General features: G+C 38.4%; 1 protein-coding gene and 1 pseudogene across 2 annotated transcripts in view; one reads left to right on the forward strand and one right to left on the reverse strand.

Annotated features, from left to right (window-relative positions):
* Positions 1-26,050, forward strand: part of BTRC (beta-transducin repeat containing E3 ubiquitin protein ligase) — a gene marked incomplete at both ends in the record, with an annotated part of 197,982 nt that overhangs the window by 126,856 nt on the left and 45,076 nt on the right.
* LOC308262067 (phosphatidylinositol N-acetylglucosaminyltransferase subunit P-like) lies at positions 6,823-7,227 on the reverse strand (annotated as a pseudogene). The gene has a single exon. The product of its transcript is annotated as a phosphatidylinositol N-acetylglucosaminyltransferase subunit P-like (transcript).

Here is a 26,050-nt window from a genome sequence, read left to right on the forward strand (position 1 = left end):
GTATAAACATTTCCTTCTATTGAAGCAAATGCCACCTTGTTTGACTAAAGCTACATCAATAAACTGCAGTGCCTCTAATAAAGCCACTCAGTGTCTGGGTTTAACTAATGGCTGATTTTCATGGCTTTGACAGTGAGCTGTGTGCGTTATTTTCTCCTGATATTGTAAAAATAATGAGAGCAAATTAGAACAATCAGTTTACACAGATAGCTCCTGATTGGAGGCGATGGGCAATATGGCAGCAGGTAATCCATCTTCGGGCTTCTGTCACATTAACTTCAGCAGTGTGAAAAGATCAGGTGGGGTAAGCAGGGATCCTGCCCAGTCATAGTACTGAAATTAATGAGAAGAGCATTGTTCTGTGATCAACCTTTTAATTAGTAAGCCTGGAAGGAAGGACATGATGAAAGCAGTACCACAGCGACACAGTGCCAGGCACAGTTTCTGAAGAGGAGAAGAGGAAAGCTGTGGATTCCACATTGCCCCTTTCTTGCTGTGTCTAGGCATTGTGTTTTTCTTCTAGAGCTAGTTTACAGATTTTAAGAAATACTCCCTCTTTCCAAAGTAATCTTACAAATGTGGTTAATGTATTAATAATCCATAGACTATAATTATGTCAAGGATCATTTAGGATTCTGATTACCAGCACTTGGGAGGGGGCATTGTACTCTAGATTTCACATTTTGTTTTTATTTTATAAAGTTCTGCCTTGTCAACCTCCTTCTACCTTATCCCTCCAATGTAGAATTTTCCTTGCAAGTAACATGAGGGTTTTCTGGTTTAGAGTCCTTCTGTCACTTTGAGTTATTTAAAAGAAGATCAAAATCAAGGCAGTAGGTTATGGCATATTTAAATTATGTTCCTTTCTTGATTCTGTTTATCTGGAAATTTGCTGTTTTATTTGTTTTTATATTTTCTGTGCCATTCACTTCTCAGTGTTCAGTGTTAGGACTATATGATTTCGATCTATATAATTGTGAATTGAATATCAATCCAGTATGGTATTTATTGAAGGAGGAAGAAAAAAATCTATGAGTCTAAAGGCTAATTTATTCATTTAAAGTTTAGTTATGATAAAATTATAACCTTGTTAATGATTCTTATTCTATTAGAAAGAATGGTATAAGACTATAGAAGATAATAATGAGCTAATTTTTCTCAACCAAATTAGTACATGTTTTCTTGACTATTTTGGAAGACTTTAACTTTGGGATACCACCAGGATTTGCAGTGTTTTAGTCTTTTACTTTATGATTAATGACTTATTGTAAAAGCAAGTAATATAATATAGGCTATGTAAATGAATGCAGATATTTTCAAAAGATATAGAAAATAAAATGTTTCTTGATATTAGCAGTTAATTGACTTGGGCATTTATTTAAAGTATCAGTACATAAAAGCTGGTTATCAATTACCCATCCAAGTACAGAATTAGTAGGAAAGAGCCTAAAGTACAATATGAAATATTTAGGTTAGGTACAAAGCAGTCTTTTTTCATCACAGTTAATATACTTGTTTAATTATATTTATAAACAATGTAGATTATACCTATCATAATATGTTTAAGTCTCAAGCCCTGTAGCTATAAAATACTATACCTACAGAAACTTAAGCCCCTGATATGTCTACATGCAAAATTCACAAAACAAAAGTACTTTACTTTTCTCTAGTACCCTCTTCCTACTTCTCTTAACAAAAACTCCTTAAAATAGCTTGGGATTCTGTCAGAGCAGATTTTTTTTTTTTAGCTGATTATAAGCTTTTTCTAAAAATATTTAGATTCATAAGAATCAGTATCTTAGAATTAGTGACATGATACCAAATAGTGTTTAGGACTCCCCCAGTGCACACTTTAATACACTATACACTCTTGCTACTGTGCTTATTAATATTTTAAAGACTGCTTGTTATAATTTTGCAGGATAACTCTTAATCTAGAAGAGAGATTTTTATTCTTACAGCTGTTATAGATTTTTGTGTCTGTTCATGGGTGTAAACATTCTTTTCTCTCCTAGTTGTAAGTTTCAGAAGTCTGGGCTCATAAGCTCTCCATAAATAAATATGTTCTTAGTCAGATGGTGTATAAAGATCACTTACAAAGCTTGTGAAACCTGAGCCCGCCTTTTGAACCTTTCAGTACCCATGAGCTTAGGAACCATACATGTAAAATTTTATTCTTGTGTCGTGACTTCAGTTTGTAGGGCAAATAAGCTATGGCTTTAAATGAGTCTTCCACTCGATACTATGTTTCTGGAAAACTAAAATTATATTTCTCTCTTTCCTAAGAGTCTGGACTTGCATCTGATATTGTTTGCATTCTTTTCCAGAAAGTTTTGCTGCTTATTTTCAGTGTTAAAACATACAGCCTACCACCGGGCATGGTGGTGCACACTCGTTATCTCCAAGCTTGGGAGGCTGAGACAGGAGGATCGCACAGGTTCGAAGCCAGCCTCAACAACTTAGTGATGCTCTCAGCAATTTAGTGAGACCCTGTTTCCAAATAAAATATAAAATAGGTCTGGGAGTATAGCCTGGAGGTAGAAAGCCCCTGGGTTCCACACCCAGTACCACCAATAAATAAAGAAATAAAGACATACAGCCTATTTTTTAGGGCATCCTATTTTTGTTGTTTATACTAGTACTCAGAAATGTCCAGCTGACTGAATGACCAAGGAATTCACTTTTAATTACTCAGAGCTAACTAACCAAGGTACCTTAAATTCTACTAGGCCCAAAATAATCATTGGGTTACCTTATAAGCTGCACTTGGTGGCACTCTTCTGTGATCCCAGTACTTGGGAGATGTAGACAGGAGGATCCCAGGTTAGAGACCAGCCTCTGCATTATAGCAAGACTCTAAGCAACCTAATGAGACACTGTTTCAAGATAAAAAATTTAAAACTAGGGCTAGGGGTATAGCTTGGAGATAGTTGCCTCAGGTTCAATCCCCAGTACCACAAAAGAAAAAAAAAAAAATTTGAGAAGAGAGAATACAGTAATAATTATTGAACCCCTGTGGTTAGGCACTGTAGTGTTCTTTCAATCCTTGTGTGAACCTGATAAAGTGAACATTTCCCCTAGTTTATAGAGGAAGAATAAAGCTTAGAGAAATTAAACTTTTCTTCAAGTTTTATCTCTTGATTTGTAAGGTCACGTTTTGGATCCTTTTGAATTCTTGCTCACCTAATTGCCTTCACTGTTTGGAGGCCCTACATATGTCTTCTTTCAGTACACTTAAACCCCAGTATGAGCATCTGTGGTTTTACTCCATGATTTCTATAGCACTTTTGACATCTAACAAATGTTATTTCTGTATCTTCTTCCCACCACTCACCCATTACTACTTAAAAAACATTTGTTCAGCCGGGCATAGTGGTGCACACTTATAATCCCTGTACTTGAGAGGCTGAGACAGGAGGATTGCAGGTTCACAGCCAGCCTTACCTACTTAGTCTGGCCCTCTAGAACTTATTGAGACCCTAAGTTTCAAAATAAAGAATAAAAAAATAGGGCTGGGGGTGTAGCTCGAAGATAGAAGGCCCCTGGGTTCAGTTCTGAGTACTGGGGGGGGGGGGGGAAGAGCTTGTTCAGGCTGAACTGAGCCTATTTTTTAAAATCTTTAACCATCACGTTTATGGTTACCTGATCAGGTATTCTATATAGCGTTAAATGCTTGCTCAATAATAATCACTTACCTTATAAACATAGTATACAGTCTTTGGGTATCTAAGATGACATTATGGTTCAGTATTGTACTTTTCTGCATATAAAACAAATGGGACAGTATTAGGCAACTGATGTGAGGTGGGAATTCATTCCCTAGTAATTGTTTTAAAGGTTGATTTGGAGCCAGGCATGTTGGCACATGTTTGTAATCCCAGTATTTGGGAGGCTGAGACAGGAGGATCACAGGTTCAAAGCTGGCCTCAGCAACTTAGGCTCTCAGAAGCCTGATTTACAAATAAATTAAAAAATTGGACTAGGGGTATAGCTTGGAAAAAGAATGCCTCTGGGTTGCATCCCTAGTGCCATACATACATACATACATACATACATACATACATACAATGAAGTTTGTTTTGAGAAACAGATATTGTCTTGTTTCAGGATTTGCAGTGTAAGCAAGAACTGGTGATCTTTTCATACAAGAGTTATTTTTCTACTTATGCTTTATCAATTTTGTCAATTCAAACAATGTCCTCTCTCTCTCTCTCTCTCTCTCTCTCTCTCTCTCTCTCTCTCTCTCTCTCTCTCTCTCTCATTTTATTGTGGTACTAGGGATTGAGCCCAGAGGCTTTCTGCCCTAGCCCTTATATTTTGTTTTGAAATAGGGTCTTATTAGGTTGCTGAGAGACACACTGCATTGTTTAGGCTAACTTTGAACCTGTGATCCTCCTGTGTTACCTCCCAAGTAGTAGGACTGCAGGCATATGCCACCAGGCCCCATTTCAAACAATACCCCCAAATCCCAGTCTATCTTATTACACATCAGTAAGTATTTATTTTTCTTTATACCAATATATGGTTTAGTGATTAAGAAGACATTGTGAAGGTATTAGAATTAACTTGAAACTTGAAATCCAGTGTCAGAGGGAGACTTGGGACAGGGATGAATTATTAAGAAGAAATAGGTTGCCAGGCATGGCGGCGCACACTTGTAATCCCAGTAGTTGGGAGGCTGAGATAGGAGGATCCAAGTTCATGGCCAGCCTCAGCTACTTAGCGAGGCTCTCTGCAACTTAGTGAGACCTTGTTTCAAAATAAAGAATAAAAAATAGGGATAGGGATGTAACTCAGAGGTAGAATGCCCCTGGGTTCAATCCCCAGCACTACAAAAGCAAAGGAAACAAGAATATTTCTAAAGAGAGAAGTAAAGAGAATATGTATGTGTGTTTGTGTAACTTCCTAAGTATTCGTTAGTGGAAAAAATAGAAATCTTTGACAATTAAAGGTGACATAAATTCTTAAAAGTGTACAAGAAGCATTTGCTCAAATAGAACACTATGAGAAACAGGAATGTTCAAATATTTGTAGAAGAATGAGCATAAATTTAATTGTTTTATACCTCAGACATCACTTTTCCAACTTAATCTACATTTTCTAGGAATATCTAATAGCATAAGAAATTTAATTACACAGATTTTTTTTTTTTAAACCTGAAGCAAGCCAAAAGGGAAATAGAGAAACCATGTTTAAAAAGCAGTGGTTCCTACAGTGTTAACTATGGAGTCTGTAGCGTGACTCTGTAATGGAATATCATGGCAGGGGGTATAATACTGTAAATAAGATGAATATGCCACTTGTGGATTAATGGGCAACCTAAAGAGTGGCTTTATTTACATCTGTGTGTGAGGTTCATTTTTAGTTTGTGTATTTTTCTCTTCTTGTGATTGGAGTACTTACAAACCTAACAATTTAATTAAGGAACTTTTTAATAAGTCATTTTCTGTAAAGCTTGCATTATATTCATTTTTGTAGGATTAATTCAGTGTCATTTTAGACTTTAATACTGATAGCTTAGAAGAAATTTCTCTGAGATAATGAGGTGGGATGGTTTCTGAAATTTATCATGTCCATGAAATACAGCTTTTTCAAATATTTTGTTCTAAAAGATAATTATAGACACTACATATATCCAGATATTAGTAAATTCCACTTGCAATAATAGTTTTTTGAGTATGGTATACTTTTAAAAAGTTTGGGTACTATAGGAGCTACTATCATAATGTTCTAACGTAGCATGCAATGAAAGTACTAAGCGGGAGTTTTATATGGCTAATTTTTTAGCTGTTTAGGTTGTTTATTGATTGCAATATATACTATTATTTAGTGCTTTTGAAACTTCAAAAGCTTGAATTCAAGTTATTAGTTACTTGTTTCTTTCCCTCAATGGAAAATATGTGGTGCCAGGGGTTGAACCCAGGGGCATTTTACACCCTAACCTTACTTTGATTTTGATTTTGGAATAGGATCTTGCTAGGTTGACAAGAGTCTCACTACTTGCTGAGGCTGTCCTTGAGCCTGTGATACTCCTGTCTCAGCCTCCCAGGTACTAGAATTACAATCATGCTCCACCACACCTGGATTTATTTTTATTTTGATATAAAATTTCACTAAGTTTCAGAGGGCCTCACTACATTGCAGAGGCTGGCCATAAACCTGTGATCCGCCTGTCTCAGCCTCCCAAGTACTGGGATTACAATTGTGCGCCACCACACTTGGTTAAGCTGCTTACAAAAGGCAAATTGTATACAAAATTAAACCATCTCTTGTAGAGTTCATGTAAGATTAATTTCACTTGCTCAAAGTAAATTCTGACATTTGTTGAGTCTAATTGACTTCAAACAAAAAAATTACAAGGCCAGGCGTGGTGGCGCACACTTGTAATCCCCACGCTTGGGAGTCAGAGACAGGAGGATCGCACTGGTTGGAAGCCAGCCTCGCTGGCTTGAGAGACCCTGTTTCCAAATAAAAAATATATATAAAATCGGTCTGGGAGTGAAGCCCGGAGGGTAGAAGGGTTTTCAGGAACCCCAGTACCACCAAAAAAAAAAAAAAAAAATGTAAATGTTTCCTAAATAAAGATATGTTAAATCTAAAAATTTTAATGTAATACAGTATTTTATTTATTCTGTCCACTAAAAACTAATATTTGAAAACATTCCATGTGTCACCACACCCCGCATCAACTTCCTTTTTTTTTCTTTTTTAACATCTCCATACTGGGCATTAGTAAGGGAGACAGTCAATATAATTACAGCCAGAATTATTCTGTCAAAGTCTTATAAATATATGCTTGGTGTTAACATATATACACACAACTCAGTTTTTGGTGTAAAGTTTTATGGCTGCAAGAAAGAACATTTGGTTTACTTCACTGATATAGAGATATCTTATAATGCTGGGATGGCCTCTTGGTATTTTTTTCTGCTGCTAATTTTTAGCATAGTTATCTGTGATCGTATGAATGAAGTTGAGTGGCAAAGTACTCATCATGTTAATTCTAAATAAGAGGACATAACCAATAACTACAGTAATCAGGAGGTAGACAGGCAGTGCAACTGCCCAATATTTTTGAGCCCAATAGGTTAAGCCTAGGGAGTTTAGCCAAGATTCAGGAATAAAAGCCCACACAAGATAAAGTATGAAGCCAAATTGGGAGCTTAAGAAAAGAACAAAGCCGTAAATCCCTCTTTCTGGCAGTGGCAACGGTGAATTTTCCACCATTTTTTTTCAGTGGCTTTAGCAAATCTCTGCGCGGAGTTCTCTTCACAAGCGCCTTCCCAAGAGCCACAGTGGGGAGAGGTGAAATCCAGGGAAAGGCTGATGCGCCGCCCAAGCACAGGCACACGCGCACCACGACCCTCGCTGCGGCAGAGTCTCCAAATCTAATAATTTTATAGCATTATTTATTAAATGTTTATAATGTGCCAGACATTGAGCTAAGAGTTTTATATACATACTCCCTTCACATATTGCCCCTCCCACTTTTTGTGGTTCGGCAGATTAAACCCAGGGACACTCTATACCCCAGCCCTCTTTCATTTTTTATTTCAAAACAGGGTCTCGCTAAGATGTTGAGACTGGCCTTAAACCGCAATCCTCCTGTCTCAGCCTCCCAAGTACTGGGATTATAGGTGTAGGCCACCACACCTGGCCATATAACCCTGTTTTATATACTACACATTACCTAGAATTCATATCAAGTAACTTGTACAAAGACATGTAGTATGGGAACTGGAATTTGCTCCATTGCCCTATGCTTCCCAGCATTGTATTAAAATAATACATATAAATTAGGGTAGATGGGGTTAGAGGTGTAGCTTGAAAATAGAATGCCTCTGAGTTCAATCCCCAGTTTCATACATACAAGAAAGAAAGAAAAAGAAAGAAGAAGAAAAATAGGGTAGATGTAGCAAGTAGGATTGTCTGAAATGTTCTCTGTGGTGCCTATTAAATGTTAACAGTTTAGCCGGGCGTGGTGTTGCACGCATGTAATCACCATGTTTGGGAGGCAGACAGGAGGATGGCTCAGGTTCGAAGCCAGCCTCGCTGGCTTAAGAGACCCTGTTTCCAAATAAAAATATAAAATAGGTCTGGGAGTGTAGCCCGGAGGTAGAAGGGTTCCATCTCCAGTACCATCCAAAAACAAACAAACAAAAAAAAACTGTTAACAGTTTACTAACAACTAGCCAGGTTTTGGAAATCACAGAAGTATGTAAATTGATTGTCAAATCACCATATAGTAATACATTTTGCTTTTGTTAATCTTCTCTTGAATTTATAGTATTTTCCTTTTTTAGCATTCCATATGAGATGATAAAATTAATAATACCTCAATTAGTAACTACAAAAAGTACAGTAGTTAATTGAACCTTGTAATCTCCTCTTACTGCCTGTTAGGCTTTTCTTTTCAGGCTTTGATTGTGTGTAATAAAACTGTTGCTTAATTAATGCCAGGATTCTGAAAGCCTTTGGATGCCACAGAAGAGAATGGAATGGAGAAAGCAAGAGGCAGCATCCAGTCACTTTCTGGTCGTGTTTAGACCTGTCATTCTTGTTCTAGTTCATGATGTACAGCTCCCAACAGATTCCAGGTGACTTGAAATAGAAGCTGTAGTGAATCTTGTCTTAGGAAAAACACTCCTTGATTGAGGCTTTCCATAGGTTAATAACTATTTTCAAACAATATTTCACCCTTCATTTGAGCTGCTCTTAGAATGAGTATAGCCAGGGTAATGTGACCAGCAGATATAAAACAAAGCCAAACTAAGATGGCAAATTGGCATCTTGGCTTTATGGTGTATGCAGGAAAAATTCAGGACTATTGCCCATAGTATTCTGTCTCTAGCAGAGGATTCTTGTCTACCAGAGCATGAGAAAGGAAATCAAACTAACTGATGTTCATCTTTATTTCTAATGCTTTAAAAAAGAACTGAAAGCCGAGCATGGTGGTACATGCTTGTAATCCTCGCATTTGGAAGGCTGAGACAGAAGGATCTCAGTTCGAGAACAGCCTCAGCTACTTAGTGAGGCCCTTTGCAACTCAGTGAAGACCCTGTTTCAAAATAAAGAATAAGCCGGGCGTGGTGGCGCGCGCTTGGGAGGCAGAGACAGGAGGATCGCGCAGGTTTGAAGCCAGCCGCGCGCGCTGGCTTAGGAGACCCTGTTTCCAAATAAAAATGTAAAAATAGGTCTGGGAGTGTAGCCCGGAGGTAGAAGGGCTTCCAGGAACCCCAGTACCACCAAAAAAAAAAAAAAAAAGAATAAAAAATAGAGCTGGGGATGTAATCTGGAGGTAGGCTGTCCCTGGGTTCCAGCCCCAGTAACACACACACACACACACACACACACACACACACACACACACACACACACGAGAAAATACGGTTGGGATTGTAGCTCAGAGGTAGAACACCCCTGGATTCGATCCCTAGTACCACGAAGAAATGATAAAAAAAATATCCCTTGGAAATTGCTAAAGCTTGCTTTATTTGTGGACATATATTTTGAGTGACCCATATGCTTAAAAAAAAAGTTGATAAGAAATTGGTTGAGCTGGACAGAGTGACATATGCCTATAATCTCAGTACTTGGGGGCTGAGACAAGAGGTTCAAAGTTCAAGGTCAGCATCAGCAATTTAGCAAAGCGCTTAGCAACATCATGAGACCCTGTTTCAAAATAAGTAAGTAAAATAGAACTGGGAGTGTAGCTCAGACGTAGAATGCGCCTAAGTTCAATTCCTAGTACAAAAAAAAAAAAAGAAGAAAAGAAAGGTTGTCTTATAATTCAAAAATACTTTCTAATCTTGAGAATTCAGATTATTGAATAACACCTAGTAGTCTTACTTAAAATGAATTAATTTAGGGTGACTCTGCATTATTTTTTTTCTTTCTCTCATTCTCCCTCCCAGATTCAAGAAACTTATTAATTAGCTGGGTTTATATGTATATTGATTTTAACTAGAATATTGAAACAGTGTTTTCTTTCAGAGTTGGGGGGAGGATTTGGAACCCAACAACAAAAAATCCTTTTATTTCTGGCTGCATTCCCAGAACATTTGTGCGTCTTACAATCATTGAACTTTTAGCGCCTGCTTAAAGTCTGTGTAGACGGCATAGAATTACAACATCACATCTAAATTACACTTTCTGGTGATAACCAAATGTGAGTAGACATTTTTGAGTAAAGACATTGAGATTATCATAATTTCCAGTGGTTGGGGTATCAGTGAAGGAAGAAGTTTACAAACATGGGAGAGAATATAGGCTTCAAGTTGAATAGGTCTCTATTGTCCAGTGAGGTATTTAATGCTAATAAATACTTGCTTTAGAATAGACGGAACTGGGTTGTTTACAGCCAAACCTTCCTATTCTCTTCCACCAAAGAGCAAGGTTCTCCTCACACTGACCTACTTTGCTCTTATGCAGTATTATAGGTACAGTGGTTATTCAGCCAGGAATAGAAAAATAGATGGAACCAGCAAGATTTCTTAGTAGGAAAGAAGTGCTTTTAGTAGCATGTTTCTTTGTTGGTGAAACATAATGTTGCCACAAATCATGAATAAATATTCTGAATTCTCTAATATTATAGCAGTTATAACCATTTTTAAGCCTCCTTTCTAAGTAGATATTTCTCTCCTGGCTTTCTGTACTGTGAACTTTACAAAACTGGCATAGGCAGCCTATTAATTATTCATATCATAGCAACAATTAAAGCAAATTAAAAATAAAAATCGCCATATTGCATTTAACCGTGGGCAGCACCAAACTGTGTCAACACTGTAAAGGCCTGCGGTGTTTCTTTAGTTAAAAGTGCTAGAGGGAGCTCTAACCTTGTTCAGAGTAGTGGCATGTGGGAACAATTGTCTGTATGTGACCGTAGGGTTGCAAGTATAGATAGAGGCTCAGGCTCTTTCCTGGCAAATTTTGAAATTGGTTTTATTTGAAGTCCCTGTTAACTTTATATCAGAAAATAATGTCTAGGATGGCCTATCTGTAACCAAACAGGATTTTATCTACCTTTATTTACCTTTGTATGATTATAATCATTTCCTAGCAATGTTCAGGAGATCCTGAATTTGATTCAGTGAATTTTCACAAAATGAACATACCATTATAACCGCCATTTGGATTTTAAGAAGAAAGAGGAATAAAAAAAGAATATTACCAGAGCCCACTATTGGCCTCTTAAGTCACTGCCCTTTCAAAAGTAACCATTATCCTCACTTCTAATACCATACTTTACTTTTGCCTGACTTTGAGCTTCAGGTAAATAGAACCATTACAGTTTTTTTTTTTTTCTGACTTCATAGGTATAATGCTTTTATAAGCCATTCATATTGTTGCAGAGAGTTATAATTTGTTTATTCTCATATAATGCATTATGCACACACACATACATATGACAGTTTATCCATTTTGCCATAGGTAAACATACATTTCTGCTTTTTTTTGGTATGTGTGTGGTACTGGGGGTGGAACCCAGAGGCTTTTCTACCTCTGGGCTATACTCCCAGACCTATTTTATACTTTATGGAAACAGGGTCTCACTAAGTTGCTGAGAGTCTCAGCCTCCCAAGCGCTGGAATTACAAGCATGTGCCGCCATCATTTCTGCTTTTAATAACTACAAATAATTCTAGTACATATCGTTTTATGAGTTTGGTGTTTTTTTGTTTTGTTTTGTTTTTGTTTGTTTTTTATTTTTTTGCTGTACTAGAGATGGAACCAAGGGGAATTCTGCCTTCGAGCTACATCCCCAGCCCTATTTTTTCTTCTTTATTTTGAAACAGGGTCTCACCGAGTTGCAAAGGGCCTCACTAAGTAGCTGAGGCTGTCCACAAACCCAGATCCTCCTGTCTGAGCTTCCCAAATGCTGGGTTTATAAGTACGTGCCACCACACCAGGCTCATGAGTATTTATAGTGAATGTAATGAATGTATTCAGATGAGTATGTAGTTAGTACAGAAACAGAATTTCCAAAATGCTGTCAATTGATACTCCTGACGGCAGAGAAAGAGAGTTCCACTCTTTTTCCTCACTAACCAATATTTGGTATTGTCTAGCATTTCATTGCAGCATTTTGGTAGTGTGGAACAATAAGCACATGTCATGTTGAATGTTGTTTGTTTTTTATTGTGGTAAGAAATAAAATTTATACCTTACTGTTTCTAAGTATTAAGTATATTCATAGCCAGTCACAGTGGCACACACTTGTAATCCTAGTACTTAGAAAGCTGAAACAGGAAAATCATGATAGGTTTTAGGGACTCAGCAAACAGTGAGAATCTGTTTCAAAAAAAAGAAAAGAAAGAAAGGCAGTGGCACACACCTGCGATCCCAGTACTTGGAAGGCTGAGACAGGAGGATTGCAGGTTCATTCAAAAACAGCCACAGCAAGTAGTGAGACTCTCATCAACCTAGCAAGACCCTGTTTCAAAGTAAAAATAAAATAGGGCTGGAAGTATAGTTCAGAGGTAGAATGCCCCTGGGTTCAATCCCTAGTACCACCAAAAGAAGGTTGTGGGGGTGGGGGGAACAGCTGAAGATGTGTTCAGGGATAGAATGCCCCTGAGTTCAATTCCCAGTACCACACATACACACAAAAACATATTAAAACTGTTGTTGAATTGTGTTTTTAAATTAACCTTAACACTGTTAAAATTAACCACCTAGCCAGGCATAGTGGTGTATACATATAATCCAGTACTTGAGAGGATGCTGCAGGAGGATCATAGGTTCAGGGCCAGCCTCAGCAACTTAGTGAGACTGTTGCAAAAAATTTTAAAAGCCAGGCATGATGGCTCACGCTTATAATCTCAGTACTTGGTGAGACAGGGGGATTGCAGGTTTCTGGCCAGCCTTAGCTAGTGAAACTGTCCAAAACTCGGTGAGACCCTGTTTCAAAATAAAAATTAAAATATAGCTGGGGGTATATCTTGGAGGTAGAATGTTCCTGGGTTCAATCCTCAGTACCAAAAAAAAAAAACCTTTTTTTAATAATTGTTTTTTAATTAGGTTGGAGATATAGCTCAGAGGTAGAATACCTCTGGGCTCAATCCCCAGTAGCCCCCTTCCCCCCCCCAAAAAAAAATAAAACAGGCATCGTGTGTGTATTGTGTGTGTGTGTGTGTGTGTGTGTGTGTGTGTGTGTGTGTATGTATGTATCGGAAAGTGAACACAGGGGCATACTGCATCCAAGCTTCATCCCCAGGGTCTCACCAAGTAGCCAGGGCTGGTCTTGAATTTGTGATCCTTCTGTTTCTGTCTCTCAAGTACTAGGATTACAGTCATGTGCCTCCATGCTTGGCTTGAACAGAAGTTCTTAATTTTAATGTAGCTCAGTTTATTGATGTTTGCTGTATATAATTAGCATTTTTACATTCTACTTAAGAAATATGTCTATCACAGTGTCATGAAAATAGTCTCTTGTCTTTTCAAAAATTTTTATTATCTAAAAGATAAATGTTTATCTTTTAGGTTTAGATCTATAGTCCATTTTTACTTTTTATATGCTATGAAGTAGAGGTGAAGATTCTTTTTTCAATGTGATATTCACTTGATCCAGCAATTGAACAGTTGAAATGTGATTGTTTCCTTTATCATAAATTATATGAACATGTTATATGTATGGGTCTTTTTCAAAATCTTGAACTCTGCTGGGTGTGATGGTGCATACTTTAACTCCAGTACTTGGGAGGTTGAGAGAGGAGGATCACAGGTTTATGGCCAGCCTCAGCTACTTAGTGAGGCCCTCTGCAATTTAGTGAAACCCTGTTTCAAAATTAAGAGCAAAAGATCTGGGTGTGGTGGCGCACGCTTGTAACCCCAGCACTTGGGAGGCTGAGACAGGAGGCTCACAGTTTAGGAACAGCCTCAACTACTTAGTGAGGCCCTTTGCAACTCAGTGAAACCCTGTTTCAAAATAAAGAATAAAAAGTAGGGCTGGGGGTGTCGCTCGGAGGTAGAATACCCCTGGGTTCTATCCCCAGTACCTCAAAAAAAAAAAAATTTAAGAACAGAAAATAGGGCTGGTGGTGTAGCTCAGAGGTAGAATGCCCCAGGGTTCAATCCCCAGTGCCACAAGAAAAAAAATAAACTTGAACTCTGGTAGTAAGTCCTCAGCTATTTTGTTATTCTTCAAGATTATCATGTTCTTTGCCATTTTTATTTCCATAAAAATTTTGGAATCAACTTGTCATTAGTCACCTTCTATGTGACCTTTGCATTACCTAGTATAGCAGTTGAGCATGAAAAGTACTCAATAAATATTTGCTTAAATATGTTGAAATATACATTGATATATAAAGGAGAAATAACCCTGTACACACACACACACACACACACACACACACACACACACACACACACACTGCCTAATGATGCATGCCTATAATACCAGCCTTTGGGAGGCTGAGGCTGAGACAGGAGGATCGGGTTCGCGGACAGCTTCAGCTACTTAGTAAGGTTCTTTGCAACTCAGACCCTGTTTCCAAATAAAGAAGAAAAATAGGGCTGAGGATATAGCTCAGAGGTAGAATGTCCCTGGGTTCCATCCCCAGTACTGCAAAAAAAAAAAAAAAAAAAAAAGAATTGCCTAAAGAACCTTTTAGCCTGCTTTTAATTATCTTAAGCATATCTTAAGTTTTCTTCTCATTCTATTCACAAACCCTTTGGCTAATTAATGGTGGCCTTTTAAGTTAGCATATTTTAAAAGTATCCCAATTCATAATACTATTTCTTAGGGAACTTGGTATGAAATCTGTCAGAATACCAGTTTGGTGGGCAGGTCCTGATACAGCCTCAAATGTTGATAATGATTTCTTATACTAGGAAATAGTAACGGCCACCGTTAGGTATTCTGAGCCCTTTTTTTTTTTTTTTTTTTTTTTTTGGTGGTGGTACTTGGGATGGAAGGGGCATTCTACTTCTGAGCTATACCTACCCAGCCCTATTTTTTTATTCTTTATTTTGAAACCAGGTCTCACTGAGTTGCAAAGGGCCTCACTAAGTAGCTGAGGCTGTTCCTGAACCGTGATCCTCCTGTCTCAGCCTCCCAAATGCTGGGATTACAAGGATGTGCCACCACGCCCATCTTCTTAAGCACTTTTTATACATAATCTCTTATTTCTTATAGCAACCTTAGAAAGTAAGTGGCATTAGTCTCATTTGCAGTTGGGAAGAAAAAGGTTGATGCTTAAAGAGGATAACTAGCTTGCTCAGGCCTACATAGTTTGTGTGTGGCATTCACAGTCTTGATTCTTGGCTTGCCTGACACTATGAAGTATACACCTTTAAAATACTTTCTTTGGCTTCCTCCATAAGTAACCAAGGCCCTGGCTTCTTGGTATTATTTTTCATATTCCATCCTCCAAAATGTCTTTATTCTTTGCTTCCCATCTCACTGCTGCTGTCCTGGTTCATTTCCATTCTGCTATCAGCCCATTATTCTAGTCTCACTTACAATGTAGGCCCACTAGATTGCACACTGTCAAAAATTGCTATTGCCATGGAAGCCGATGCCACAGATTCTGCTTGTAACTTCCAGTGAAACCCAATTCTTTCAAATGGGAACTGATGCCTAGTGTTGGTCCATATTCATTTATTTATTTTGGTAGATAATATGTCTACTTGACCATGAGGACATTAGATGGCCTTTGGAATTTGAAAGAAAAAGGTTCTACAATGTAGTGGACTACCACCTATAATGCTAGGATTCTAGTAGTTTTTTTCATACTACTACTTTGATTTGGACACAAATAAGACCAGTTGATTTATACAGTTTGTCTCCACATGAAGTAAGGTAATTTTTAATAGAGGGGTACATTCATTTATTGACAGTTTTCTAGAAAACCGTGTTTGTAATAGATTCTTTTTTTTTTTTTTTTTGTGGTGGTACTGGGGTTCCTGGAAACCCTTCTACCTCTAGACCTATTTTTTATTTAATTTTTATTTTATTTTAATTTGGAAACAGGGTCTCTTAAGCCTCTTTGTGCCTCAACTTCCTGATCTATAAAATGGTGATGCTGACAGCAGGTAGTTGAAACTGTTAATGTTAGAATAAAAATAAGATAACATATATATAAAGGCATCTAGAAGAGTACCTAGCATATAGAAAAGGCATAAGCTACCATTATAATTTTAATCAGGAAAGATTATAACTTACACAGTTCTTGATTATAATTAGCTTAATACTTTATTATATACAACCTTTGTTTTTACAATAATTTTCTGTCTGGAAATCTTCGCTTTCAAAGTAGATTTAAAGCCTTAGAGGGAAGAGAATGACATAAATCTTTTGTATCTATATAACAGTAGCTCAAAAATATTTGGTAAACTGAATTTTTAATCCAAGCTAATATAAGAAGTTGATGGTACTTTGGGGGAGCAGAATGGTAAAATGCTTTGTGCAAACACACTGGGGGTACACTTCTATCACTACTTAGGATGTTACTATCAATATATTGACTTTGCCTACAGGCAAATGTGACAGTCTTTAATGTTTCCATAAAACCTACTTAAAGATGACAGAAAAGAGCAAAAGGAAACCTCAAAGTATTTCCTATGATATGGAATAAGACATTCACGCATTGATTTTTTTTTTTTTTCCATTTTCAGGCTTTCAGAACTACTGGAAAAACATTTTCCTAACATCCAAATTTAGTGAAGGAGGAAAAAATAAGAAAATGATAAGAATGTTAACAAGACTCTCAGGGCATTACTTTAATTTTTATTTATCTTACTTTGTGGTACTGAGGATTGAACCCAGAGGCATTCTACCTCCAAGCTACATCCTAGTCCTAATTTTCATTCTTTCTTTTGAAACTTTCAGTAAGTTGTGGAGTGCCTCACTAAGTAGTTGAGGCTGGCCAAGAACCTGCGATCCTCCTGACTCACCTCACAAGTACTGGGATTACAAATGTGTGCCAACAGGTCCATCTTACTATAATTTTTAAAATTTGCTTTACTTTCTTTCTACCAAAGAGCAAAAATCCTGTAGGGCACAGAGGAGGTTTTTGCATCCTTCTGACTTTCTACTTTGTCACAGTAACCAGGGAAGACAAGGGTAAGCCAAAAATCAAAATTCTGACTGCCATTAGGACTCTCCCACCTCACCACTCCCTTTCTCTAAAAAAGGTAGCAGAATACTCTTATTACCTTGTAATTTTGTCTGAAGGTTATTTACATTTACAGGGGCACTATTTTTATGGAGTTTCAGAGACCAGAGATTTTAGATTTTTGGTCTGAGAAGACACTGAACTTTAAGGGTAACAAAATTTATCCCTCACAACCCTAAGATGGGGTAAGAAAATGAAAATCAGGAAGATAGTTGGCTCCATAATATTTATTTACTTGATTTAGAATAGGATTTGTATTATTACTTTGCAGAACCTGGTTTTTCTTAAAGCATGAAAAGAATTTTTGTTTGTTTTCCAGTGCTAGGGAACAAACCCAGGGCCTTACACACCATAGGGAAGTGCTGCACCACTGAGCCACATCCCTAGTTCTCTGACTGTGTGTGTGTGTGTCTGTGTGTGTGTCTGTGTGTGTCTGTGTGTAGTGAGTCCCTATTCCAAATAAAGATAAAATTCCTGGTACAAAAAAACGAATAATTAGATAACCCAGGGGTTACAGAAAGAGAAGGGCAGGGTAGGGAGAATGGATAAGATCCAAATACTTTTTATACATATGTGAATTTGTCACAATGAATCCCATTACTTTGTATAATTAATATAAACTGATATTTAGGTGTGGTGGCACAATCCTGTAATCCCAGCTACTCAGAAGGCTAAGGCAGGAGGTTTGTATGTTCATGACCATCCTGGGAAATCAAGTGAGACCTTGTCTCAAAATAAAAAGACAGGTGTAATGGCACATATCAGTACTTGGGAGGCTAAAATAGCAGGATCACAAGTTTAAGGCCATCTTCTGCAATTTAGCAAGACCCTGTTTCAAAATTTAAAAACCCCTGGGGGTTTAGCTCAGAGGTAAAATTTCCCTGGGTAAAATCTCCAGTATCAAAGTAAAAAATAAAAAAGAACCCAAGCACAGTGACTGCAAGCTTGTTATTCCAGTACTTGGGAGGCTGAGACAGGAGGATCACAGATTTCTGGTCAGCCTCAGCTACTTAATGAGGCCCTCCACAACTTAGTGAGACCCTGTTTCAAAATAAAGAATAAAAATAGGGCTGAAAGGTATAGCTTGGAGGTAGAAGGCCCCTGGGTTCAGTCCACAGTACCACAATACATACAATATGTATCACACATACATACATGCATACATACATACATACATATTGTCTATAGGCTGGGGATGTAGTGTGATGGTAGAGAACCACTGCGTTCTATCCTCAGTGTCTCCTGCCCTTCCCCTCCCTCAAAAAAACACTATTATAAAAAGAGAGAATGTGCCATAGTGCAGGTGCCATGGTACACATAGGGCCTGTACAGAGTAGAAATTCCACAAGGATGGAGTGGGAAAGGCAGTTTGTTTTTTACGATATTCTATTAAATATTAACTACAGAAGGACATTTGGGCTGGCTTCAGTGTGGTAGGTACCTATGGCCTGGGTGTCATGTAATCCTCTTTTGGTTATAGAAAATATGTTTCTCCATCTATGCAAAGCAATTCTGGTCTCTCAGTCCTTGACTTGAGAGTTTTATTGTCATGAAAAAGAGGAAAGACTAGAATTTCATCTTTAAGAATAAACTATACAGTTTGTGCAACTGCATTTTGAAATTTATTCCAAATTTGGCTAATTTATAAGAATCTGAGCAAGTTATTTTGATCACTTCTCTTTGATCACCTCTGCTAAAAAAAAAAAAGAAAAAAAAAACCAGATGCTGCATCCAAACTAAGCTTTCCCTGGATAAATTAAGAAAACAATTACCAAAGTATTCCAGAGAGAAATGTCTTTAGTCCCTTGATGCTCCAAGGGTTATTAAAGTTTTACCTGCAGATAACCAAGACTTCCAGAAGTTACAAGCCATTTACTTCATTCACTGCAGCTAAGAGAGGCCTGTGCTGCTGCCTCATAGGATTATTTCTTGCTGCATTTAACATGCATTAACAAGCATTTGGAAAGAGTTGAATTTCTTCTAGAAAGCTGAGTTGGCTTCTTGAGATCCTATCCAAAAAAAAAAAAAAAAAAACAGGTTTTAGATAAAGCTTTCTTCAGAGCAAGTTTTACCAAGTCACTGAGACATTTCTATAAGACACAAAAAGCTAAGGATTAGAGCACAAAGAGAAGGGTATTTTTTTCTTCTTTATTTAAAATTGACTGTATTTTTGTCGTGTACCATTTATTTGTTTGTTTATTTGTTTATTGGTGGTACTGGGGTTCCTGGAAACCCTTTTACCTCCGGGCTACACTCCCAGACCTATTTTATATTTTTATTTGGAAACAGGGTCTCTTAAACCAGCAAGGCTGGCTTCGAACCAGTGCAATCCTCCTGTCTGCGCCTCCCAAGCGTGGGGATTACAAGCGTGCTCCACCACGCCCAGCTGTCATGTACCTTTTAATTGCATTTTGTTGTGTCTGGTTTTTCTCCTGCAAGTGATGTCTCCATCATTCCCTGTTGTTTATGGTAGAGCTTATCTTCCTGGTGCTAATAAGGAAGAAGACTCTTAGTTGAAACTTTCACCATCAGAAACATTTCATTTTGGTGATATTAACATCATTTAACATACAGATGAGCAGTTTTTACCTGAGGAAGTTACACAGAAGGAGCAACCAAACTACAGACAATTGAACTTTATTACTCTTCCTGAAACATTAAGAAGTGTTTTTGTTTTTTGTTTTCTGGTAAATAGTTTTTCACCTCCTCGCCCTCTTGCTATTTATTGTTTCTTCATGGGAGTGGGCCTGTTTGTCCAGCAAGATTATGGCTTCTCTTAAGCAGGTGAACCTGGTAATGTTAGGTTCCTTTTGTATCTGGTTGCATTCCTACCTCCTTCTAACCCACTCACTTCATGTCTCCCCTATTCATCTTCCCATCATCTCTCTCCTTCCCCATCACTTCCCTACCTGGGATTCCCTCCATCTTTTACTGCCTCTCACTTGCCCTGCCTCCTAGTCACCCCTCTCCTGCCCCCATCTCCTGTCACTCTTGCCGCTCTCTCCACCCTCCTCCCTACCCTCAGCCTCCTCGTCCTCTTCTCGCTGCTGCCCTTCCTCTTCTTCCCTCTTCCCCTTCCCCACTCCTTTTCTCTCCTCTTTTTCTTGTCTTCCTTTCCAGAATCATAATGACCTATAATTTTATATACTCCAGGATCAGATCTTGACTTCTCTAAGGTATTCAGTGAAAGAGATTAACTTTATCTGCTCTGAATAATTTGATGTTACAGAAAAAAGAATCAAGAATCTGCTAGATGTCATAGAAACACCCTTCCCTCCTCCCATTAAATATTTGACTTCTGGGTTTTGTTGTGGGGGAAGGGACTGGGGGAAGGTAGGACCCAGAGACATTTTACCTCTGAGCTACACCCTTAGCCCTCTTTTATCTTTTATTTTGAAACAGGATCTCACAAAATTACTGAGAGTCTTGCTAAGTTGCTGAGGCTGGCCTTGAACCAGTGAGCTCCTGTCAGCCTCCCAAGTACTGAGATTACAAGCATGTTGTTTGTTACTAGCATAGTAATTCTTTTAAAAGGCCAAAAAAATCTGCACAACAAAATATGAACATTGTCTCTATTGTTAGTGGAAATTATGGGCAATTTTTATATTTTGTGCTTTTGTGTTTTTCATATTTTCTAAAATATACTACAAATGCTGGGTTTTGTTTTTTTTTTTAATCAGTTGATCTCTCTTCTCTTGACCATCAGCAGGTTCTTATTTAAGGAGAGTTAAAAGATAGTAATAGCTGGGCGTGGTGGTGCATGCTTGGGAGTTTGGGAGGGGGAGACAGGAGGATCCCGCAGGTTTGAAGCCAGCCTCCCTGGCTTAGGAGACCCTGTTTCTAAATTTAAAAAAATATAAAAATAGGTCTGGGAGTGTAGCCCGGAGGTAGAAGGGTTTCCAGGAACCCCCAGTACCACACACACAAAAAAAGATAATAATTGAATTTGATCTTCTAATGAATATGAATTTAATTTGCTATTTTGATGTTCAATTTTCCAAATCTCAACGTTTTTTGGTTTTTGTTTTTTGTGGGGTTTTTTGGTGGTACTGAGGTTCCTGGAAACCCTTCTGCCTCCGGGCTACACTCCCAGACCCATTTTTTTATATTTTTATTTGGAAACAGGGTCTCTTAAGCCAGAGAGGCTGGCTTTGAACCTGCGAGATCCTCCTGTCTCCACCTCCCAAGCGCAGGGATTACAAGCGTGCGCCACCACGCCAGGCAGATCTTCTCAACTTTTAAAATGGTGGCCCTTTGAGCCAGGCGTGGTGGTGCATGCTTGTAATTCCTGCGCTTGGGAGACTGAGACAGGAGGATCGCACAGGTTTGAAGCCAGCCCCAACTACTTAGTGAGGCTCTCAGCAACTTAGTAAGACCCTGTTTCCAAATAAAATATAAAAAAGGTCTGGGAGTATAGCCTGGAGGTAGAAAGCCTCTGGGTTCCACCCCCAGTACTACTAAATAAATAAATAAATAAATAAATAAATAAATAAATAAATGGTGGCCCTTTGCACCACAGCATTAAGCTTTAAGCTCATTCTATTATAACACAGATAGATATTAAATACAATCTTAGAAATAAGGCTTAAACTCTTAAGTCATATATGACTTTTTCTGCCTTTCTCTATCCTCCCTAAAATTTAGTGGGTTTTTTTTGTTGTTGTTGTTTGATTTGGTTTTTGTCTGTAATATGTTTTTGTATGTAATACTATGAGAGTGTTTAGTCTAATAGACTTGAATTTTTTTCTCCCTATACTAGGGATTAGACCCTGGGGTGCTGTACCTGATCTACACTCCCAGCTCTTTTTATTTTTTATTTTGAGGCAGAATTTTGCTAACTTGCCCAGGCTGCCTTTAACCTTGGGATCCTTAAGTCTCAGCCTCCTAAGAAGCTGGGATTACAGCTGTGTACCACACCATACCCAACTAGATTTGGCAATTAATAGATTGTTTTCTTTGGGGTGAGAGGAACCAGGGGTTGGTGGATAGCAATTCTGTTATACTCATTGTTATACCTTGTCTATTGTACTTGGGTCATAAAAAGCATAACATAGGCAAGGCCTGGTAGCACATGCCTATAATCCTAGTACTTGGGAGTCTGAGACAGGAGAACTGCAGGTTCAAAGCCAGCCTCAGTTCCTTAGCGAGGTCTTCAACACCTTGGCGAGACCCTGTTTCCAAATAAAAGATAAAAAGAGCTGAGGGCATAGCTCTGGGTTCGATTCCCAGCAAAAGAAAGAAAAAATCAGCATTCATGCTCTGCTAGGCCATAGTAACTCTGTAAGGCTAGGTGAAGTGTTCTAGACTAATTTGCTCGTTTTCTAGCGATATTCACTCGTTTCACAAAGGGTTAACTGGTGTCGTTAGTGAATGGTTTTCTAGCTGTAGGGGTTTTTGAAAAGGGATCTAGGAATTCTACAGTTAATTGAATTCTTCAGGCATGGACCCATTGGTCATTGATAGAATTTGAGTGAGCGAAATTCTCTTGCTTTTCTCCTATAGTTCATACAGCATTTTAGGCCAGAGTTATTTTAAAGAGGATTTTATGTCTATTTATGCTGGTTGAACATTTTATATGATAAACATGACATCTTAAAAGATCTTACACAATATATTTTATCCCTTATGGTGCCCTTCTCCCTGTTTATTTTTCTCTCTCTTGCTTCCTTAAGTCTGTAACACTAGTGTTTTTGTCCCCTTTTTTCCCCATCTCATGAGCAAAGTTTGAACAGTACGTAGAAAGTTAACTGCCTGGAGTCTTTTAAATATAAGTAACACGCAACCAGTAATAAGCTGTCGGTTGTTTTTTTGCTGCCTGCAAAGAAACATAAACACAGCGCTCATTTCTGGCAGGTTTTTACTGTCAGAGTTTCTCCTATTATATTTATCTTACAATTTGCCAGGGGGTGAAGTTATTAAGTTTTAGCAGCAGCCATCGATCAAGTTCACAAGTTAACACGATAAAGGCTCTGTGCCGCTCCGATCCGGGGAAATGATGATCCTCACTCGGTAATTAACTAAATGAGAAAGTTAAATCTTACTTGAGAGCTGGGAGAGATGAAAGAGAGGTGTTTGTCAGTTTCTCAGTGGAAATTAGAAGCAGTTTTCTGCAATTCCCTAAGCTGCTGCTCTGTCATATTTTACATAAGCACTGGGAAAACGTCTTGTAATTAGTGCTGTCATGGAGGATTTTTTTTTTTTCTGCTGAAGGATGTTGGAATAATTCATTAGATTATCAAGAAAGGCTTGTGTCCTGAAATGATTAGCACAGTGAAATTTAAACCATTAACGATAACAAGTTTAGAGCTTGCTGCAGTGCAGAGGCACCCGGGGTATGTCTGTGCCTATTTCAATCATTTCTTATAATTAAACATTATGTCCTACCCCCCCCCTTCACCAGGACCCATCCAAAATTCCTTTTAAGGTGGCACTGTCTACATCAGTGGGTTTACCAGCCTTGGAGGTGTTGTGTAGTTAGTAGCTATAATAATGCAGCAGTAAATTAAACTGCGGTGAGTTTCTTGGTTTAGAACAAAAGAACCTATCACCCTGGAAGCTATAAAGTTGCATGAAGGAGTCCACTAAAGAAACAAGAGTCTCTGTCTTCAAACCTAAACATGTTAAATGATTTATCTTGTCCCTTTAACCACATGAAAATCAAAAGGCTTTGTTTTGACCTTGGTGAATTTTATATAGGGCTTTCCCCATAGTTAGTAGGAAAAAAGATTGGCAAGTGTCACACACACACACACACACACACACACACACACACACACACACGAACATAGTATATTTTCTAGTAAGTTTTATTTAAAAGAATAAGAATGATGTCAAGCTTTTTGTTGTTATTGTTGGTTATTAGAAATCAGTCAGATTCATAATGTGAACTTTCTCTCTGCTGACAAATCTGCCCCTTCCTGTCTTCCACATTCACTAATCAGATCTGACATATTTATGAGTTCACCTAATATGTAATCATATTTAGTAGAAACTGTTCAAATATTAATGCAATGATCCCACTGAGAAATGTGATGTTTACTTCTGTTGAAATGTATGCCCCATTCTATATGTTCAGCCATCTTTTTTTTTTCATTTGGACTCCCACTCCCCACTGTACTCTAACAAAGATAAAACACTACTTTTTGGTCAATTAAGTTATGAGGTGTTTTGTTGCTGTTGCTGATGCTGGTGTTGTTGTGAGAGAGAGAGAGAGAGAGAGAGAGAGAGAGAGAGAGAGAGAGAGAGAGAGAGAGAGAGAGAGAGAGAAGAAGAAGAAGAAGAAGAAGAAGAAGAAGGAGGAGGAGGAGGAGGAGGAGGAGGAGGAGGAGGAGGAGGAGGAGGAGGAGGAGAGGGAGGGAGGGGAGGGAGGGGAGGAAGAGAGGGAGAGAGGAAGAGGGAACGAATTAGGGATTGAACCCAGGAGCATTCTACCTCTTAGCTACATCCCCAGCCCTATTTAAAACAGTTTCACTGAGTTGTTGAAGCTGGCCTCAAACCTGCCATCCTCCTGTCTTAGCCTCCTAAGGCTATGACAAGTGTGCACAACCACACCTGACTTAAAGTTCTGTTTTGCTTAGTTACAAGGGATTGAACTGAGGGTCACTCTACCTCCAAGCTACACCCGAGCACTTTTTTATTTTTTGTTTTGAAACAGGGTCTCACTAGGTTGCTAAAAATCTCACTACATTGCTGAGGTTATCCTCAACCCTATGACCCTCATGTTCCAGCCTCCCAAGTACTGGGATTACAGTCACTTCTGGCTTTAAGGTGTTTTTTTTTTTAAAGAACTAAAATTAGAATGTTGGAAGTTATGATTCCACTTTGGAGCATTCATTACTGTGTCTGCTTGTTCAATTTATGGACAAATTATTTAAATTTCTCAGGAAATCTCCTTGTTAAAAGATGCCCAGGGCCAGGTATGGTGGCACATGCTTGTAATCCCAGGATTTAGGAGCCCGAGACTGGAGCATCCAGGTTCTTGAACAGCCTCAGCTACCTTGGAAGGCCCTTTGCAATTTAGTGAGACTCTGTTTCAAAATAAAAAATAAAAAATAGGACTGGAGATGCAAGTAGCCTTGGAGGTAGAATGCCCCTGGAATCAATCCCTAATCACACACACACACACACACACACACACACACACACACACACACGCACGCCCAAGTACCAACAGATTCCTATTCTTTTCTACTTCAGTGCTTTGGAATGTCTAGAGCTGTTCAGGGTCTCCCTGCCACCATCCTCCCCTTCTGTAGGCATGCATGCTCATCCCTCTTCCATCCTAATGAAAAGGTAGACAGTCTCATTTCTTCTGAATTCAACCAAGACAATGACATATTCTAAAGGGTGCTTTTACAAAGAAATCAAGAGAAAGTGATAGAAAAAAAAACTTAAGAAAAATCAATGTTTTGGGGATCTTGTTTTGCTGAACACTGGCAATAGCCTAGTGAGAATACAGAATAGGTCTGGAAAAATCTCTTCCTATGCTGGGCATGGTAGCACAAACCTGTAATCCCGGTACCTGGGAGGCTGAGACAGGAGAGTCACAGGTTGGAGGACAGCCTCAGCAATGTCGTGAGACTTTCAGCTACCTAATATGGCCCTATTTCAAAACAAAAAATAAAAAAGGTTGAGGGATATATAGCTGATATAGCTTAGAGGTAGAATGCCATGGGTTAAATCCCTAGTCTGTCCCCACCACACACACACACACACACACACACACACACACACTCACACTCTCTCTCTCTCTCTCTCTCTCTCTCTTCCCTCCCCCTCCCTCCCTCCCTCCCCCTCCACCTCTGACAAGTTTTGCCTCATTTCTTTTGGTCACAATAGCAAGAAACATGGTTCTGATCTCATCCAGGCTAATGAACCAGATGGAATATTTAAAGGTTCAGCTTTTAAAAAAATAATAAATCATTATACTAA

Source organism: Muscardinus avellanarius (genome assembly GCF_963383645.1).
Source record: "Muscardinus avellanarius genome assembly, chromosome: 4".
Lineage (NCBI taxonomy): Eukaryota > Metazoa > Chordata > Mammalia > Rodentia > Gliridae > Muscardinus > Muscardinus avellanarius.